At 40.3% G+C, this 10,042-nt stretch overlaps 1 protein-coding gene across 4 annotated transcripts in view; it reads right to left on the bottom strand.

Moving 5' to 3' along the window:
• Positions 1-9,671, bottom strand: part of LOC128855761 (alpha-1,6-mannosyl-glycoprotein 2-beta-N-acetylglucosaminyltransferase) — a 64,076-nt gene extending 54,405 nt beyond the window's left edge. Inside the window, exon 1 of one of the 4 annotated variants that reach the window (XM_054090922.1) lies at positions 8,122-9,671. The gene's annotated coding sequence lies outside the window, so the exon portion shown is untranslated. The remainder of the gene's footprint in view (positions 1-8,121) is intronic. The other 3 variants (XM_054090923.1, XM_054090924.1, XM_054090925.1) reach the window with 3 other exon arrangements.
• Between the last annotated feature and the right edge of the window lie 371 nt (positions 9,672-10,042).

Consider the following 10,042-nt stretch of genomic DNA (forward strand, 5'->3'; position numbering starts at 1 on the left):
GTCCGAGTTGAAAAATTTTTAAATTTTATATTATTAGAAAAGATTGTTTGTATGTAAGGGTTTTCCAATAACAGGTGTTAGGTGTTAAACAGGAGAGATGATTAAGCTGGTCGTACAAAGATGGGCCTCGAGTTAACTCAGCGAGTGCTGGGCTATTGCGCAAACGTGCAAGGTCGCGCGATCCTTCTGGCCATGGGTAGTTCGAGGACGCCCGAGAGAACTCCTAAGACTAACAAAGCCCCAGGTTTCGAATTTGGTGAGTATCCTTACCGGACATTGTCCGTTAGGTGTTCATGCGGTGAGACTTGGGATTGCCTCAAGCCCGTTCTGCAGAAGCAGTCTTGAGGACGAGGTGGAATCATCTCAACACCTTCTTCTCAGCTGCCCTGCCCTCATCTGGCAAAGATTTAGACATCTGCGCTCTCATTTGTTTGCTACGCCTACGGATATTGCGGGTTTAAATATGATCAGAAAGTACCGGGAATGTTTAAATAAAACAAAACAGAGTTAAATTTCAGGCAAATTTATTTTATCTCCTTCAAAATATGAGCCGTCTGAAGCAACATACATGTGCCAATGTTTAACCCGATCCTCCATGCACCCCTGGTAGGCCTACGAAGGGCCTTCAGCTCATTCAGCTTCGTCGCATTATCTTTGATCTCATCTATCAACTGAAATCTCCTTCCACGAAGTGGTAACTTCAACTTGGGTAACAAAAAGAAGTTGCACGGGGCCATATCAGGTGAATACGGTGCTTGTACGATGATATTTACTTGGAGTTTAGTGCAATAATCCAGCACAATTTGGGCTCTGTGCGATGGTGCGTTATCAACATACAAAATCCAAGAATTGTTTGCCCACATTTCCGGCCGTTTGCGATGTACAGCATCTCTCAAACGCTTCAAAATGGATAATTAATATTCTTTATTGACTGTCTGGCCCGATGGAAGGTACTCATGGTGCACTATGCCTTGGCAATCGAAGAAAACAGTCAACATTACCTTCCCGGTACTTTTTGACCATAGGGTACATCTGGTTCATCGGTAGCTTGATGCGGCTAATTATTAACGTAAATCAGCTACCGTTGGCGTCGTCGTAAGTGCATGGTCATCATCCTCTAATCCCAAGGCTCCTTCTTGCTTCCCTTGTCCTTTCTCCTTTCCCCTGTATGATATCACAACGGACGAATTTCGAGTATTTGTCCAAATGGGCTTCAAGTTAGGGCAGCCATTTAACCTAACTTAACCTTACCTGCATATGAAATTTTTACTTTTTTTTAATTCTATTTTTTTTTCTCTTATGTTTATTATAAAAAACTAAAATTTTAAAATTAAAATTGGCCCTTTGATCCCTAATGCCTTATGTCATTGATCGATATTTGTGACCGATTTTGTGTTGAAATGTTACATTTTAACTAACAATTCACAGTATTCGCATGATTTGTATTTTTGAAAAAATGGGTTCTCCTTTGAAAAGAAAGCGTTTTGAAGATGTAGCAGCAAAAATTCTAGAGCCAATTCCGGAGTACAGTTTAAAACAATAATTTTTTAAGCTTTCCCACCATGAAAATCAATCAAATAGCTACACTGAGTTGGACTCAAAAAAACAAACAAAAAAGTGTTCTGGTCTATTTGTTGTTATTATTTTAAAAAGCCCGCTATTTACCTTGGAATGCACCTAGTGTAAAAATAAATCGCTCTTTCTCTTGTGTATCTCTCGCCCAACAGAGTAAATAATTTTGCAAAAATGCAAATGTGTATGGCTGAATCATGACTAATGCCATGTATATATGTACACACGGTGAGTGTAACTAAGGTTGTGCAAGTGTGACAAAGCTGAAATTAACAGCTTGTTAAATAATTGTAATGCAAGGTGAATAATAAAAATAATAAAAATCTAGAAGTCTACTTTTCTATGGAATTTAATGCATTTCGTCGAGACAATTCACGTCTACCGTTTCTCCATGGTCGATAGCAGCTAGCGCAGCTGCGGCGAAAACAGCGGGAAGCACAGACGAGCTGTAGGCCGGCCGCTATAGCTAAGTGGGTTTGTGCGTGACAACCAGCCGGTTGGCTGCGGATTCGATGGACACAGTGGATATAAAATATCAATTGATAAGAAAAGTTTTCTTCAAAAGCGCTGGCCTCTCGGCAGGCAATGCCAAACTTTCCAGTGTAGTTCTGGCATGAATAAGTAAAAATTTATGTATCCAATTGGCGCGCACAACTTTTATTAGGTATTGGGGAAAAGTATCTCACTCAGTTCACAAAAGGAAGAACCTATAGTTTTAAGTCGCTTCTAAAGGGAGATAGTTTTTATTAGAAATTTTTCTTTAATCTACACTAAACATCTACCCTCGACCCAGCTTCGTGGGTGGTCATGCAGCCAAGGTAGCAAAATTTGTCTAGGTAGCAGATATGACCTCATTGAGATGCTTTCGTTTTTCTAGCGTTGATATTAAAACCGGTACCTTCAAGCTTTTCCCGCATGGCTTGAGTAAGTAGTTTCAAATCGCAAAGTTTATAAAACTCCTGGCTCCTTAGGAATTAATTCTGATTTTCATTACGAAAATCAGCGCACATAACGTCCTCAATGTAGTTGAGTGTTTGCCTTTGCTCTCCGAGGACCATGAAAAAGCTAATCGTAAAGAGAAGAAGAAAGGGTGAAAGGGTGTAGGGTGAACCTCACCCAATAGACTTAGTAGCTAAAAGTTCTGCAAAGACGTCTGCACTTAGGCTATTGACAACAGCCAACTATTTCAAAGGCCAGATGGCCACAGGCGGATATGCAGAGATTTAAACGCTAACTCTAACTACGTTATTCTTCACCTTGATTGGCGCGATAACCGCTTACACGATTTTGGCCGAGTTTAATAAAGCGCGCCAGTTGTTTCTTCTCGTGCTAACCGGCGTCAGTTGGAAACACCGAGTGAAAAAAAGTCCTTCTCCCCTTGATCTTTCCAATGTAGGGGTACCGCATCGAATATTTTCAGAGCCGGAGCCTTTGTAGCCATTCGAACGACATGACCAAGCAAAGTAGACGCTGGAGCTTTATTCGCTGTGCTATGTCTGTGTCATCGTAAAGCTCATATAGTTCACCGTTCCGTCGCCTGCGATATTCGCCGTTGCCAACGTGCAGAGATCTAAAAATCTTCCGCAGAATCATTCTCTGGAACACTTCAAGAGACACCACATCATCGTCCAATCTTCTGCGTCATTCGTTAGGGCGGGCATGATGAGAGCCTTGAGAGTGTTAGTTTTGTTCGTTGAACTATGTTATTTCACAAGCGAATTTCAACAGGGAATCAAAGGTAGTATTAGAAAAGGACGGATGGCGGAAGGGATTACGGAACGCACAACACCTTTAACATACACATATACACAGATGGTTCCAAAGTGGAAGAGGGTGTTGCAGCCGCAGTATTTTGTTCGGAGTTAGGCTATGAACAGTCATACAAATTACCGGACTGCTGCAGTGCGTTCCAAGCAGAGATGTACGCAGCAACGAAAGCAGTAGACTTAGTCATAGAGCGCACTGTTCCGAACTCTCAAATAAACTTTTACATTCACAGCCTGGCAGGCATAAAAGCAATAGCAGCTGTAATGACAAACCCACACTGCGTGCGACAATGCCGGAACAGGATGAGGATGAGCTAAGAACTGAGAAATTAGTCACCATCTACTGGGTTCCAGTGCTTAAGGGAATTGAAGGAAACGAGAAAGTTGATATGCTAGTCAAAGCTGGTGCGGATATACTAGTTAGCGCGGTCGGTATACAACCACCTCCCTGCAAACAACGACTGGATATAGACGCAGCATTGATTCAAGAAGCAAACTCAAGAGGGGAAAGAACCAGCTCATGCAGCATCGCGAAAATCATACTACGCAAGCACAAGGCTAGGTCTATAAACTCTATTTCATCTCTTACCAGGAAAAATTGTAAACCTGTAGTCGCGAAACTGACACGACACTGTTTCGATGGAACTTTTCTTCACATTTCTAATGTTGACAATGGTCACAGAAGGCAAACAAGAAGCGCAACGAAGGGAATGAATGCCAAATCTAGTAAAACTCTTCTAAACCTTCTTAATTCTTTAAGATTACCCCTTATAGAATGGATCCCAGGTAATGCTGCAATATTCGAGATTTGATCTAACCAGAGAAAAAAACAAATTTCCTTTGAATTTCTATGTAGATATGACTCCTATGTCTTTTTTTTCACAAAGTTTTGTGAGAATGGTAGTATGCACAGCTCCAAGCTATCTGGTCTTCGGGCAGATCCTTCGGATCTTTAAGACAAATGTACTATCAGTACTCTTGTATGGAGGAGAACTATCCAGATGGAAACTGAAACGTCAGGGAAAACTTGAAATGAAATCAAGCTTCTTGCAAAAAATAGAATCAAATGTAGGTGTTTTACTGTCATCATATACTGTCAGCTACGTCCCCTATACGACAGTACATTTTCAAGTCAGACAACGCGATGCCATAAAAACGTATGAAATATCATTAACAAAAATGAAGAACAAGAGTGGCCTGAGATGGCTACCATCAGGTACATCTGAGGTAATTTTCATGGCATCAGATTTTATATTGTTCGTAGGAACGAATTGAGCTCTATCTGTGAGATAAGATGCAGCTGTGCTTACCGGTCATTGAACGGAAGAGCTAGGTTTACCATTTAACCGTCATTGCAGAAGTTTTAGGGACCTTTCAGGGAAGGAGACTGTTGAACACTTTCTCTGTAAATGTTCAGGTTTGGCAGCTAGACGATTAAGGTTAGTGGATGCTTCTTTCTTCGACAGTCTTTGGCAACTCTAGTGCTACTTGGGGACTGCCAGAGTGGTACTTCAACTATTTCACTTACCCACCTATCCACCGACGTAAATGTGTAATAAGAACTGGGATATGAAGGGTAAATGCTACAATGAGGTACTTGACATCAACGAACTTTGAAAAAAAACGTGGCTCTTTAAGACATAAATAAATATAAGAAAAACGTAAAAACGCCATCACTGTATTTTTTTTTTTTTTGAAATATGTATTTCTACTGAAATAATTGAAATTCTTTCTTAGCAAAAGTTTAATGATTTGTGGCGAGCTTGATTTACTGCCATTAATGTGGTACGTTCCGGCAGCTTCCTTGGCTGGGTCACGTTGCCCGAATGGATGCAAACGCTCCGGTTCTGAAAGAATTCCTTACGGTACCAGCTGGTGGTAGCAGAGGAAGAGGAACGCCTCCTCTGGGTTGGAAAGATCAGGGAGAGAAGAACTTGGTTTTACGTATGACGCACTTTGTTAAACTGGGCCAAAATCGCGTAAGTGGTTATCGCGCAAAGCAAGAAGAAGAAGAAGATGGTACGTTAGGGTGGTAGGAGCTGAGATTTAGTGGGTAAGCACTAGAACGGTCTACTTGAACAAAAAACCCTTGAAATAAAAAAAGTTGCCTTTTTGAGACAAAAATATCGATCAGATCCACAAAACGCCAGCGGATACTGGTGCGTCAAAGTTGTGAAAATGACATTATTTAAAAGGAAAGTGGTGGCAACACGAGACACAAATATGTCGCAATCGGAAGTGATACCGTATTTTTCCCAAAATAAGACATCCTCCGAAAATTAGCCCTAGTTAAAATAATGCGACAAAAATAATTCGTTAAAAATGAATACAAAACGAAAGAGCTATTCCGCCGAGTACAAAAACGGAATCGTGGAAGACTCCAGGGGTGTAAATCTGTAAAGAGAAGATGCTGAATCTCCCTATGGTTCGGAAATAGTGCGTGGACTACGATTACCTGTGCCAACTGGTGGGCCAAGGAAATGAGAAAAAACGCAGAGTTGGATCTGGTCGGCAGCCGTTATTTTCTGAATTGGAAGATGGCATCTGGTAATGGATTGCAGGAAGGAGGGCAATGGCTTTGGTTGTGCGCAGGACTGATATTCAAATATTTGCCCTTGAAACAGCAGTTGAATTTGACATATCCATAGAAGAATTTAAAGCATCGTCACACTGGTTGGATATCTACCTTAAACGATATGAACTGCCTCTAAGGAGATCAACAACATTGTTTAAGCTGGAAGATAATGAAGTCGTTAAGCGTGTACTTGCATCTAAGTTTTTTGTTGATAGCATCGATTTTTCGAAATACCAACTCTCCAACATGATTGCTATAGATGAGACCGCGGTATTCCTAGGCCAAGGAGGTCAAACGACAGTTTACCTCAAGGTTTCTTACTCAATTTACGTCCCTTCTACCATTTTAATCATTAAAGGTAAAAAATACCAGATTCAACGTGTTTCAGGTATTTACTATATGTCATTGAAAGTGAAAAAGTCTGGTGCACCCAAGCAGTTATAAAAAAGTGGCTTTATTTTATGCTGCCACCACTGTTGAGGGGTCAGAATAGAGGTTTACTAGTTTGGGATTCAGCCAGTACTCACCGCGCTAAAGACATGAAAAACTTTCTTGCTGAGAGGAAGATTGATCAAATAATAATTCCGACAGGAATGACTGGTTACCTCCAGACACTTGACATTGCAATAAACAAGCCATTCAAGGATCATTTGCGGATGCAAATTACTGAATATAGTGAAAACAGAATGGTGAGAAATCATGAAAATAATTTTGTAAATTCAGGCTTACAAGTAGTTGTGGATGAGGTAAAAAATTCATGGGACAAAATAACTGATAATGATGTTTCCAATGCACTACGAACAGGCTACTTAGACATGAAGTATTCATTTAACGGCAGCTACATCACAAGACATGAGAGATTCGGAGCAATGATTCAACAGGATTTGGATTTGGAAGAAAATCAGAATATAATTCAGAGTTTTATTTATGACGATGCTCCAGACGGTGACATGACTGTAATTGAATACATTTAAATTTCTGTATTCTATGTAAAATAAATATTTAATAAAAATATATACAGGGTTGGCCATATTCGACGGACCCATGTGCCCTTTGGGCCCATTCCAATCGACGAGGCTTGTCCGCAGGCAACAATCTTTACGTCAATTGAATCTTATACGGGAATAAATGCAAATTAATGCGGGTAATTCGTTGTAAAGTGGTCCGAGCAATGCCAAAATGCTGAGAACGGCGATTTTGGGATGTTTTTGGCGACGTCTCAAAACTGGCCCGTACAAGAGCAATATTCTCATCCGATCGCCTTGGTCGGTTTTGATTTGGCCTCTTTGGATTAGAAAGAGCATCACCAGTCGAAAACCTACGTTTAGCGGTGTTCTTAGAAGGCGCACTTTTCACATTATTTAATTTTTTATACGCACTTTGAGCTTTCACAATTGACTTCTTTTGTTGAATGTACATTTCAACAACTTGGGAGCGCTTGCGTGGCGTGTACTGTTCCATCGTAAAAATCTGCTTGAACTGACGCTTCCAACGCGGTATGTCATTAAGCGATCTGACGTCTCTGTCAAAAGATACAGGGCTGCCAGATGGGTCCGTCGAATATTAACAACCCTGTAAATATACTTTTATTTTTGCCCTCTCCCGAAAATAAGCTCTAGCGCGTATTTTGGACCAAAAAAGAAAGTAAGACAGTGTCTTATTTTCGGAAAAAGATGGTAGGAGATATGGTTTAGAAATTTGAGTCATCTATTCTTCTTTAAAACTGTAATATATTCATTAAAATTGAAAAAAAAACTTCCAGGCAAAAAAATGTGTCTTCTTGAGCCAAAAATATCGACATATCAAACTCTAAGATTTGACTATAAACGCCGAAGTTATGACGAAAAGGGTAAAAAGGTGAACCAAACGTTTGACAAAACAGAAATTTGTCTTCTAAGTTACCATGCAAAACTACTTTAAACTCAGCGGTGTAAGGCGAACTATTTTGCACCCCCTTGTAAAATGATAGGGTCTAATGTACACACATACATATGTATAAGTGTATAGGTGAGCGGCGCTTCCGTATGCTACAGATTACCAGTAATTATGCGCTTAAAACGTTTTCTCCACAGCTCGCCCCGCCACCTGATGTGATTAGCATTTTGTGTGTAAAGTGAGTTTTTAAATTTTGAATGAATATTAAATACATTTTGGATATTGTATACATATATCCCCTATAAATAATAATAATAAATATATTTTTTTTACCTGCGTTTTTGGCCGTATATACTTTTTGCCGAATTCGGTTGCGTCGAAATGTCAAGCCTATGTGATTTTCGTGAGCACATCCCCATCATTTTGACTGCTTTTCTTTCGTTGTTTTTGTAGTTTTTGTTGTTGTTGTCGCTGTTGTTGATGGTATGCCACCACCAGCAATGAGAAATCGATTTTCCCGAATTTCCCTTTTCCTTTAACCGTTGCGTGTTAGCCCACTTCCGTCGACTGCTAATGAAGCGCGTTTCTTTTACTTTTTTTTGTTTTCGATCAACGCGTGAAACACTTGAGACTAACACTAAATAGGCGCTCCTTTAGCGCTCCTTTAGCGCTCCACCAGCAAACTCCAATTTGAGCAGCGCTCTTCAGCTTTATCCACAAGCTTTGCTATTACATTTATGGAAGTTCGTACGCTATTTGTGTCGACACTTTTTACTGGAGCAAAGCGGCCTGCTTTTCTAGCCTGCTTGCTACATATTTTACTGGCTGCGTTGACACACGACTCACTTATTTGAGCTGCCGCAATCTTTGTTGCGGATTTGATTGCTAGCGAATGCGTTCAATTTGTTATTGTACTGGTCAATTTATTCAATTAGTTGCGAAATTAGATAATGGCTTGAGATTTTTTTCATCTCCGCTTTGTATGTATGATTTTGTAAACTGTAGCACTTTGTTATGCACATGGAAGACCGATCAACCGACCGACCGACCGTGCCTAGCTGCCAAAGATCACAACTCAACGAATCGCAATGAATATTTAATTTTTTGTTTTCCACTTTGCTTATGATTTTGTGGCTGACTATGCATGCACTGCCGAAGCTTTTGGCTCGCGGCCATATATGTACGTATGTATGTAAATATGTAAATACGTAGTACATAGCACACTTGTACGCACATTCATCCCACTGGCCATGCCCTGTTACTTCTGCTCATTTCGCCACATAATCGCTGCAAATTCCTTAAATTCACTACAACTCAACAATTAGGCACAGCTTTAATTTTCAATTAAAATTTCACTTATTTATTCCATGCATCGCCCAGCACAATATGAGTGTCCGGTGAAAATTGGGCGGTCATTTCTCCGCGTATTCGCAGCAAAGTAAATACCGCACGAATGCGAATTTTTCGTTGAAATTTTTTTATAAATACACAAACGCGCGAATTTATTGCTCCAATTTCAGTAGCTCTACTTTTACTAGAAATATTTATCACCACTGCACCACGGCAGCATTGCACCACTGCATCAATGAAACCACCCCTTTTTTTCCTTGACTTTTGGTTTAATTTTTTAATGTTTGTTTTTGTGACTGGGAGTAGCGCGCACCGCGGAACGCCACACTCGTTCGACTCGGCTTTCGTGGACAAACTGAATGCGAGAATCTCAGCGCGCCGACGAATCCGAAAATGCGAGACTGCCTTTTTATTTTGTATCTGTGAGATACATACCCGCTCGTGGCGGCACTGACGTATCTGTTGACTTCGTTGTCATGGCGCTTCCACTCCTCCTTGGCTGTTCGTTGTGTGTATGACATTTAGCGTTGCTATGTTTGCTTTCTCCATTTGCATCTTTGTTTTGTTTATTTTACACCGCATTGTTTTTAAAAGTTTTATGAATGAATCTCTCTCTCTTCTTGCTGTTGTGTGTGCACGTTGAGCAGATGAAAGCAAGTTGGGCACCTAAGCGATTCGATAATCGCGCTACCAAAACAAATGCCCTAGCTTTCGGCTTTGTGTTGTGCGAGCTTTAAAAGAAAAACTACACAAAATGTGCTTTTCGACATTCGTGCACACATACACACATACATACGTATGTGTATATTAGACAGAACTTTGAAAATTAAAAGCCAGTTAAAATTCAAACAATGTCGTAAAGGTATGCCTGCTCCTAAGTGAAATAGCTTTGTGAAAATAAGAA

This window comes from Anastrepha ludens, chromosome 2, assembly GCF_028408465.1.
Source record: "Anastrepha ludens isolate Willacy chromosome 2, idAnaLude1.1, whole genome shotgun sequence".
In the NCBI taxonomy this organism is placed as follows: Eukaryota; Metazoa; Arthropoda; class Insecta; order Diptera; family Tephritidae; genus Anastrepha; species Anastrepha ludens.